This window comes from Zalophus californianus, chromosome X, assembly GCF_009762305.2.
Source record: "Zalophus californianus isolate mZalCal1 chromosome X, mZalCal1.pri.v2, whole genome shotgun sequence".
Classification (NCBI taxonomy): Eukaryota; Metazoa; Chordata; class Mammalia; order Carnivora; family Otariidae; genus Zalophus; species Zalophus californianus.
This window is the reverse complement of record NC_045612.1, coordinates 28,533,249-28,544,262: the sequence shown is the minus strand read 5'-3', so window position 1 is coordinate 28,544,262 and position 11,014 is coordinate 28,533,249.

Below are 11,014 nucleotides of genomic sequence, written 5' to 3'. Positions count from 1 at the left end.
AGGGCTGGAAGTCCGGAATTGTGATGCCGCCAGCTTTGCTTTTCCTATTCAACATTCCTCTGGCTATTCGGGGTCTTTTCTGGTTCCATACAAATTTTAGGATTATTTGTTCCATTTCTTTGAAAAAAGTGGATGGTATTTTGATGGGGATTGCATTGAATGTGTAGATTGCTCTAGGTAGCATTGACATCTTCACAATGTTTGTTCTTGCAATCCATGAGCATGGAACGTTTTTCCAGTCCTTTGTGTCTTCCTCAATTTCTTTCATGAGTATTTTATTGTTTTCTGAGTACAGATCTTTTGCCTCTTTAGTTAGATTTATTCCTAGGTGTCTTATGGTTTTGGGTGCAATTGTAAATGGGATCGACTCCTTAATTTCTCTCTCTTCTGTCTTGTTGTTGGTGTCTAGGAATACCACTGATTTCTGTGCATTGATTTTATATCCTGCACATTACTGAATTCCTGTATGAGTTCTAGCAGTTTTGGGGTGGAGTCTTTTGGGTTTTCCACATACGGTATCATATCATCTGCAAAGAGTGAGAGTTTGACTTCCTCCTTGCCAATTTGGATGCCTTTGATTTCTTTTTCTTGTCTGATTGCTGTGGCTAGGACTTCTAATACTATTTTGAATAGCAGTGGTGATAGTGGACATCCCTGCCGCGTTCCTGACCTTAGGGGGAAAGCTCTCAGGTTTTCCCCATTGAGAATGATATTCGCTGTAGGTTTTTCATAGATGGCTTTTATGATATTGAGGTAGGTACCCACTATCCTATACTCTGAAGAGTTTTGATCAAGAAAGGATGCTGTACTTTGTCAAATGCTTTCTCTGCATCTATTGAGAGGATCATAGGATTCTTGTTCTTTCTTTTGTTAATATATTGTATCACATTGATTGATTTGCAGATGTTGAACCAACCTTGCAGCCCAGGGATAAATCCCACTTGGTTGTGGTTAATAATCCTTTTAATGTACTGTTGGATCCTATTGGCTAGTATTTTGGTGAGAATTTTTGCATCCATGTTCATCAAGGATATTGGTCTCTAATTCTCCTTTTTGATGGGGTCTTTGTATGGTTTTGGGATCAAGGTAATGGTGGCCTCATAAAACGAGTTTGGAAGTTTTCCTTCCATTTCTATTTTTTGGAACAGTTTCGGAAGAATAGGTATTAATTCTTCTTTAATGTTTGGTAGAATTCCCCTGGGAAGCCATCTGTCCATGGGCTTTTGTTTCTTGGGAGATTTTTGATGACTGCTTCAATTTCCTTAGTGGTTATAGGTCTGTTCAGGTTTTCTATTTCTTCCTGGTTCAGTTTTGGTAGTTGATACATCTCTAGGAATGCATCCATTTCTTCCAGGTTATCTAATTTGCTGGCATATAGTTGCTCATAATATGTTCTTATAATTGTTTGTATTTCTTTGGTGTTGGTTGTGATCTCTCCTCTTTCATTCATGATTTTGTTGATTTGGGTCATTTCTCTTTTCTTTTTGATAAGTCTGGGCAGCAGTTTATCAATCTTGTTAATTCTTTCAAAGAACTAGCTCCTAGTTTCATTGATCTGTTCTACTGTTCTTTTGGTTTATATTTCATTGATTTCTGCTCTGATCTTTATTATTTCTCTTCTCCTCCTGGGTTTAGGCTTTATTTGCTGTTTTTTCTCTAGCTCCTTTAGGTGTAGGGTCAGGTTGTGTATTTGAGACCTTTCTTGTTTCTTGAGAAAGGCTTGTATTGCTATATACTTTCTTCTGAGGACTGCCTTTGCTGCATCCCAAAGATTTTGAACAGTTGTGTTTTTATTTTCTTTGGTTTCCATGAATTTTTTTTAATTCTTCTTTAGTTTCCTGGTTGACCCATTCATTCTTTAGTAGGATGCTCTTTAGCCTCCATGTATTTGAGTTCTTTCCAACTTTCCTCTTGTGATTGAGTTCTAGTTTCAAAGCATTTTGGTCTGAAAATATGCACGGAATAATCCCAATCTTTTGGTACCCGTTGAGACCTGATTTGTGACCTAGGATGTGATCTATTCTGGAGAATGTTCCATGGGCACTAGAGAAGAATGTGTATTCCGTTGCTTTGGGATGGAAGGTTCTGAATATGTCTGTGAAGTCCATTTGGTCCAGTGTGTCAGTTAAAGTCTTTATTTCCTTGTTGATCTTTTGCTTAGATGATCTGTCCATTTCAGTCGGGGGGGGTGTTAAAGTCCCCCACTATTATTGTATTGTTGTCAATGTGTTTCTTCGCTTTTGTTATTAATTGCCTTATATAATTGGCTGCTCTCCTGTTAGGGGCATAGATATTTACAATTGTTAGATCTTCTTGTTGGATAGACCCTTTAAGTAGGATACAGTGTCCTTCCTCATCTCTTATTACAGTCTTCGGTTTAAAATCTAATTTGTCTGATATAAGGATTGCCACCCCAGCTTTCTTTTGGTGTCCGTTAGCATGGTAAATGGTTTTCCACCCCGTCACTTTCAATCTGGGGCTGTCGTTGGGTCTAAAATGAGTCTCTTGCAGACAGCATAACGATGGGTCTTGTTTTTTTATCCAATCTGATAGCCTGTGTCTTTTGATTGGGGCATTTAGCCCATTTACATTCAGGGTAACTATTGAAAGTTATGAATTTAGTGCCATTGTATTTTCTGTAAGGTGACTGTTACTGTATATTGTCTGTATTCCTTTCTGGTCTTGCTGCTTTTAGGCTCTCTCTTTGCTTAGAGGACCTCTTTCAATATTTCTTGCAGGGCTGGTTTCGTGTTTCCAAATTCCTTTACTTTTTGTTTGTCCTGGAAGATTTTTATCTCTCCTTCTATTTTCAATGACAGCCTAGCTGGATATAGTATTCTTGGCTGCATATTTTTCTCGTTTAGTGCTCTGAATATATCATGCCAGTCCTTTCTGGCCTGCGAGGTCTCTGTGGATAGGTCTGTTGCCAATCTAATATTTCTACCATTATAGGTTACATATCTCTTCTCCCGAGCTGCTTTCAGGATTTTCTCTTTGTCTCTGAGACTTGTAAGTTTTACTATTAGATGTCGGCGTGTTGACCTATTTTTATTGATTTTGAGAGGGGTTCTCTGTGCCTCCTGGATTTTGGTGCCTTCCTGGAAGATGCCTTCCCTACATTAGGGAAGTTCTCTGCTATAATTTGCTCCAATTTACCTTCTGCCCCCCTCTCTCTTTCTTCTTCTTCTGGGATCCCAATTATTCTAATGTTGTTTCATCTTATTGTCTTGCTTATCTCTCAAATTCTGCCCTCATGATCCAGTAGTTGTTTCTCTTTTTCTCAGCTTCTTTATTTTCCATCATTTGGTCTTCTATATCGCTGATTCTCTCTTCTGCCTCATTTATCCTAGCAGTTAGTGCCCCCATTTTTGATTGCACCTCATCAATAGCCTTTTTGATTTTGACTTGGTTAGATTTTAGTTCTTTTATTTCTCCAGAAAGCGTTTCTCTAATAACTTCCATGCTTTTTTCAAGCCCAGCTAGTATCTTTAAAGTCATGATTCTGAACTCTAGGTCCGACATCACACTAATGTCCATATTGAGTAGGTCCCTGGGAGACGGTACTACCTCCTGTTCTTTTTTTTGAGGTGATTTTTTTCGTCTTGTCATTTTGTCCAGAGGAGAATAGATGAATGAGAGAACAAAATGCTAACAGGTTATCAATGTCCCCAGAAAATGTACTCTAATCAAATCAGAAAAGACCTGAAACCAGGGGAAAAGAAAGGGAAAGAAAAAAAAATAAAGAAAAAATAAAGAAAAAGATAAAAACAAACAAAAACAGAACAAAACAAAACAAAAAACCAGAATATGATCAAATATGATCAAGCTGGTGCATGATCAGTGCCACACACTAGATTTTGGGTGTATTTTGGTCTGTTAGAAGAAAGTGCCTCCTAAAATGTTAAAGAAAGAAAGACTTATATATGTACAAAATAAGGGTTGATATGATGAAAGGATGGAATATGACTGTAAAGATGAAAATTATAAAAAATTTTTAAAAAGGAATTGATAAGATGTTTGAAAAAAGAAAGAAGAGGATTAAAAAAAAGGAAAGAAAGAAAGAAAAAAAAGGGAGAGAATGTGATCAGGCAGGAGACTAGAACAAAGCCATACACTAGAGATTTAGGGTATATTTTGATCTGTTAGAAGAAACTGTATCTCAAAATTTTAAAGAGAGAACAACTTATATATATATGCCAAAAATAAGGGTAACTACTCTGAAGGGATAGAATATGACTCTAAAAATGAAAAATAAAAATGTTTTTTTTAAAAAAAGGGATTGATAAGATGTTGGTTGAAAAAGGGAAAAAGAAAAATTCAAAAAAAGAAAATGGTTTAAAAAAATTAACTTTGAAAGACTAATGAATCATGGTAAAAAAAGCCATGAATTCTATGTGCAGTATTCCCCTAGTGCTGGAGTTCTCCCGTTCTCATTGATCGGTAAACTTGGTCTTGGCTGGCTGTTTGCGCTGATCTTCTGGGGGTGGGGCCTGTTGCCGTGGTTCCCAAATGTCTTTGCCAGAGGTGGAATTGCCCCACCCTTGCCGTCCGGGCTAAGCAATCTGCTAGGGTTTGCACTTGGGAGCTTTTGTTTCCTGCAAGCTTTCCGGACAGCTTTGGAGGACGAGACTGAAAATGGTCCTCCCCATCTCTGCCCCGGAGGAGCTGAGAACTCTGGGCCCCGCTCCTCAGTGCGCCCCCAGAGAAAAGCAGTCAGTCACTCCCATCTCCCCGGTCTCTGGCTGCACTCCACGCTCCCCCGGCCTATGACCGAGCATTTCTGTTTCTGGCACACGACCCCGCGTGGAGTCTCTAAACCCAGCAGATCCCTTCGGTGCGCTCCCGCGCCGCTCCTCCCTGGGGAGGAAGGGGAGTCTCCCCGGTCTGCCACTTGTTGGGTCCCTGCTGGAGGAGCAGTGGCCCAACTGTGTCACCAATCACAGCTTATGGCAACCCCGAGCTGCGAGCCCGCGCCTCGGCTCCGTCTCTGCAGCCGGCTTCCCCTCTCCGATCCCTGGAAGCTCTGCCGCACTCAGGCACCCCTGGTCTTTCTGTGACCCTGAGGGTCCTGAGACCACACTGTCCTGCGAGGGTTCCACCCCCACTTAGCCACTGGAGCGATGTCCCTCAGCAGAGCCGACTTCTAAAAGTTCCGATTTTGTGCTCCGCGGCTCTATCACTTGCCAGAAGCGGCCGACGGAGGTCCCCTCCCCCGCTGTCTATCCTCCTGAATATCGCCTCTGATTCACTTCTCCACAAGTCCTACCTTCCAGAAAGTGGTCGCTTTTCTGTTCAGAGAGTTGATGCTATTCTTTTCTTGGATCTCCTATTGTGTTCATAGGTGTTCAGTATGGTTTGATCCCTATCTAGCTGAATTCCTGAGACCAGATGAAATCCAGGTCTCCTACTCCTCCGCCATCTTGCTCTGCCAATATGTGCCCTCTTTAATACCCATCACCAGGCTAACCCATCCCCCCACCCCCTCCCCTCTAGAACCCTCAGTTTGTTTCTCAGAGTCCATGTCTCTCATGGTTCGTCTCCCCTTCCAATTTCTCCCCCTTCATTTTTCCCTTCCTGCTATCTTCTTCTTTAACATATAATGTATTATTTGTTTCAGAGGTTCAGGTCTGTGATTCAACAGTCTTTGAGAGTTTTTTTTTTAAGATTTTGTATTTATTTGAAAGAGAGAGCAGGAGCAAGAGCATAAGCACGGGGAGGGGCAGAAGGAGAGGGGGAAGCAGGCTCCCAGGGAGCCCAACGTGGGGCAAGGGGCTCCATCCCGGGACCCTGGGATCATGACCTGAGCTAAAGTCTGACACTTAACCCACTGAGCCATCCAGGTGTCCTGAGTTTTGAGAGTTTTTAAATACATTTTTTTGGATACAGATCCTTTATCTGATATGCAAAACGCAAATATATTCTCCCAATCTTTGCTTTTCTTTCCATTCTCTGTCTTTTGAAGAGCAACCGTTCTTAATTTTGGTGAAGTGCAATTTATAAGAATTTATTTTATGATTTCATGGTATGTTAAAGGAATATTTGCCTATCCAAGTTCACAAAAATTTTGTACTATGTTTTCTTCTAGAAGTATTATTGTTTTAGATTTTACATTTAAGCCTATGATATATTTTGAGTTACTTTTTGTATATGGGGTCATGAGTGGATTGAGGCTGTTTTTTCTCTTCTATGAGTTTGACATATTTTTTTATAGATACCATGTATAAGTTTTACCATACAGTATTTATCTTTCTCTGTCTGCCTTATTTCACTTAGCATAATGCCCTCGAAATTCATCTATGCTGTAATAAATGGTAGGATTTCCTTATTTTTTTATGGCTGACTAATATTGCATTGTAAATATACTACATTTTCTTTATCCATTCATCCAGTAATGGACACTTAGGTTGTTCCCATATCTTGAATATTGTGAATAATGCTGCAATAAGCACAGGGTTGTAGATATCTGTTTGAGATAGTGATTTCATTTCCTTTGGATATATACCAAAAGTGGGATTGCTGGATTCTTTGTTGTTTGTTTTTCTTTTATTTTGTGAGTTTGGGTATTCATTTATTCTAGCAACATTTGTTGGAAAGAATGACCAATCTATTTAATTGCTTTTATGCCTTGGTCAAAACTCAGTTGACCACAGTAGCTATCTTTGGGCTGACCAGCAGCCTATGAAACTGTCAGGCATGAGGGCTTTGCCAAAAAAAAAAAAAAAAAAGGCTTCATACTAGATCATTGCTAACCAGAAACTTACTTTAAAGGAAATGAAAGTTCTAATAGAAAGGGCAGGCACTATGCGGAAATTAGGATGAGGAGACTGAAGAGGTATAAAAGGTGGTAGGCAGAATATATAAGAGAGTCAGGAATTCAGAAAGTATTTGGAAAAGTATAAGCAGGAACAAAACATTGGGTCATTATAGTGGAGAGCTGGAAGTTGAGTGTGTAATGGATCTCTACTGTTAAGGACCTCAAAGTAGGACTGAGTTACTATTGCTGAGCTGTGTTCCAGATAATATTCCAGTTCTCTGTGAGACTGATGTAATATTCAGATTCTTTCCTGTCCTTTTGTACTCCTTTCAGTATTCTTAATATGAATCATACTCATCTGTGTGTGCCTCTTTTCTCTGAACCCAGAAAGGCTCAAAATAGAACATCAAGTTTATACCAGAACCAGAAGTAGGGTCTGGCTCTTTCGACCTGGTATACTGCTGACTTACAGATGAAATATCTTCTAAAGTCAGTGGTATTAGGGACCAGATTTTGAGAAGGACTTTTAACTTATCTGTGTTGTTTGAATTTTTACAACAAGAATGAATTCATGTATTGTGTAATTGAAAATAATGAAAAGGAAAATCAATTGACTGTAAATCTATTGGTCTATTTCAGTACTATTTTTCCCACTGAAATATATACCTATCCTTTTGCTATAACTGTATGTGGAATATGTTTTATAGTGAGCCTAGAAATTGGGTAGTGCAAATCTGAAAGGTTTATTCTTTTTCAAAATTGTTTTGGCAATTCTAGTTCCTTTGCATTTTCATATACATTTTAGAATTATCTTGCTATTTTCTGTAGTAGTCCTTTTGGAATTCTCTGAGATTTTATTGAATATACAGATGCATTTGAATAGAATGGACATCTTAACAACACTGATTCTTGAAATTCATAAATAGACATATCTATTTATTTAGGTCTTCTGGACTTCATTAATTGTGATTTTGTATGTTTTTGCATACAAATCCTGCACATATTTTTTTAGGTTATTACCTGAGTATTTTGGGGTTTTTTGTGATGCTATAAATGGTACTTAAAAAAATAGATTTCTAATTGTTCATTACTAGATCATATAGATATAAGATCTATATGTATTAACCTATATCCTATGGCCATACTGGTTCTGGAAGTTTTTTGGGTTTTTTTGGTTTATTCTTTGGGGTTTTTTACTAGTCTGTGAATATAGTTTGTTTTATTTCTTCCTTTCTAATCTATATGAATTTTATTTTTTTTCTTGCATTACAGCAGTGACTAGAATCTCTAGTATGATATTGAGTTGAATGGAGAGAGCAGACAGTGCCTGTTTTACAATCTTAGAAGACAGGCATTCAGCCTGTCACCATTAAGTGTGATATAAGGTGTTTTACTGAGGATGAACTTTATCAAGTTGAAGTTTCTTTCCATTTCTGATTTGCTGAGTTTTTACCATGAATGAATACTGAATTTTGTCAAATGTCTTTTCTCCACGTATTAAGACGATCAGGTGCTTTTTCTTCATTAGTCTACTGGTATGGTAAATTACATTGATTTCTGAGCGTTGAATGATCCCTGCATTCCCAGAAAGGTCCCCTATTGATCATGATAGATTATTTATTTTATATACTGTAGGATTGCATAGGCTGAAACATTTTTTTAAGTTAATTATTTTTTTAGTAATCTATACACCTAATATGGGACTTGAATTTACAACCTAGAGGTCAAGAGTCTCTTGCTCTTCTGACTGAGCCAGCCAGGTACCCCTAGGCTAAAACATTTTTATGAGTATTTGCATCTATATTTGTATAGAGCTTACTTTAAAAATAATAATAACAATTAAAGAAAATATAACTACAGATCATTATTCCCTCATGAACATAGATGCAAATATTCTTTTTTTAAAAAAGATTTTATTTATTTATTTTAGAGAAAGAGAGAGAGCACAAGCAGGAGGGACAGAGAGCAAGAGTCCCAAGCAGACTCTGTGCTGAGTGCAGAGTCCCATGTGGGACTCAATCCCATGACCCCGAGATCACAACCTGAGCCAAAACCAAGAGTTGGATGCTCAACCAACTGTGCCACTCAGGTGCCCCTATTAATACTGTTTTAACATATTTGTATTTGATAATTTTTAATTTATTCATATTACATGAAAACTTGGATTTAAACAGTAAAGCCATAACTATACTATGATAACTTATGTGAATTTAGTATATGTGTGTGTTGTGTGTACACACATAAAAAACTTTAAAAAAGACTAGATGGCAATACACTGACAAATTAACAGTTAATATTACATGGCAATATACTTATGGGGGACTTTTATTTTTTTATATTACTTTGGACTATACAAATTTCCAACAATGAACATCTCTTACCTTTAAAGTGCTTTTTCCCCTGATATATATAAAAAATAGCTATGACCCAATATCAGTTATTTCTGCAGTTAAGAACAGAGGCCACAATATAAAAGACACTCATCCCCTTAGGAAGACTGATTGGTTTAAGAAGTGAGAACATTACTCATGCAGGTCCAATCAGACTCTTTACCTGGCATTGATACATTGCCTATAGACCTTCATTCCACATCTTCATTGCTTACTAATGTTTCTGCACATGTTTTTCACTGATCATAAGAAGGACTTGGAGGAAACTGGACTAATTCAGTATAACCTTTTTTTAAGGTTAGAAATAACTTCATATGTTGATGATCATTTTAGGCTTATATTTTCCTTAAAATATGACTATACATTTATATAATAACTTTTTCATGCAAGTCAAACTGCATGAATTATTTCTTTTTAATTTTTAAAAAAAATTAAAACATTCATAGGGGTCCCTGGTGGGCACAGTCAGTAGAGCATGCAACTCTTGATCTTGGAGTCATGAGTTCAAACTCCACGTTGGGGGTAGAACCTACTTTTAAAAAAAAGACAAAACATGCACAAATATAGATAGTAAAATGAGCCTCCAGATTCCAAACAGCCATATTCTAGAATTATCAAGTTTTAATACTCATGCTTCATCTACATGTCCCCTTATTTTAATGAAAGATTTTAAAGAAAATCCCATGTCACCTGGGTGGCTCAGTCATTAAGCATCTGCCTTTGGCTCAGGTCATGATCTCAGGGTCCTGGGATGGAGTCCCACGTTGGGCTCCCTGCTCAGTGGGGAGTCTGCTTCTCCCTCTCACTCTGCCCCTCCCCCCTGCTTGTGCATTCTCTCTATCAAATAAATAAATAAATAAATCTTAAAAAAAAGAAAAAGAAAATCCCAGACATCTTATAATTGCCCTCCAAAATACTTCAATGTGCATCTTTAAAACCATAGTTGTTTCTTTACATAAGCAAAATGTCATTATCACACATTTGAAATTGACAAAATTTTCTTATTTTACATCAGTGGTAGTGGCAGAAAACAAGTAACATTTTCCAAAAGGGATAAAACGAACCTTAATAGAGGGATGATTTACAAAGTCAAGGGAAATGCTAGGAGAAACAACAAGGGATAGGATGGTACTCTGCTGATGGCAGCACCAGGGACCCATTATTACTAGGCCTAAAAGACGAGAGAGAAAAAATTGACAGAATCTTGAGAATGTAGCTAAATGGGGAGGTTCACACATGGTGACCAACCATCTCTATTTTCCTAGGATTGAGAAATTTCTTGAAATGTGGGATTTTTGGTGCTAAAACTGGGTCAGTCCTAGGAAAATTGGGATGGTTTGGCCCCTTAGGTCCACTAAACAGGAGTTATCTTTGGTAGAAGGATGCAACCAACATGCCAATCTTCTGGTCTCCTAGCATATCCCACTGGACAAAACAAACTAGAGACTGAGAGCAATGGTACCCTTTTATGTAAGCCCTAGAGGTCTGCCTCCATGTGCAGAAAATGAATGGAGAGTGGATTAGGAGAGATAAATAAAATATATCAGCACAATTGTATTGTATTGTATTGTATTGTATTATATTGTATTGTATCAGCACAATTGGTCATTACTCAAATACCTGATTGCCGAACATAATATCTATTTGAATTTATTTTGTGAATAAGAATCCAAAACATGGTATTTAGTTTAATGTCCTTTACAGTTTTTAAAATTTTTTTGTAAGTAAACTCTACTTCCAACGTGGGGCTCAAACTCCCAACCCCTAGACCAAGAGTGGCATGCCCCTCCAACTTAGCCAGCCAGGCGCCCCTTTTAAATTTTATAATGTCTTTTACACCTTTAATCCAGAACATTTCTCCTTTACTTTT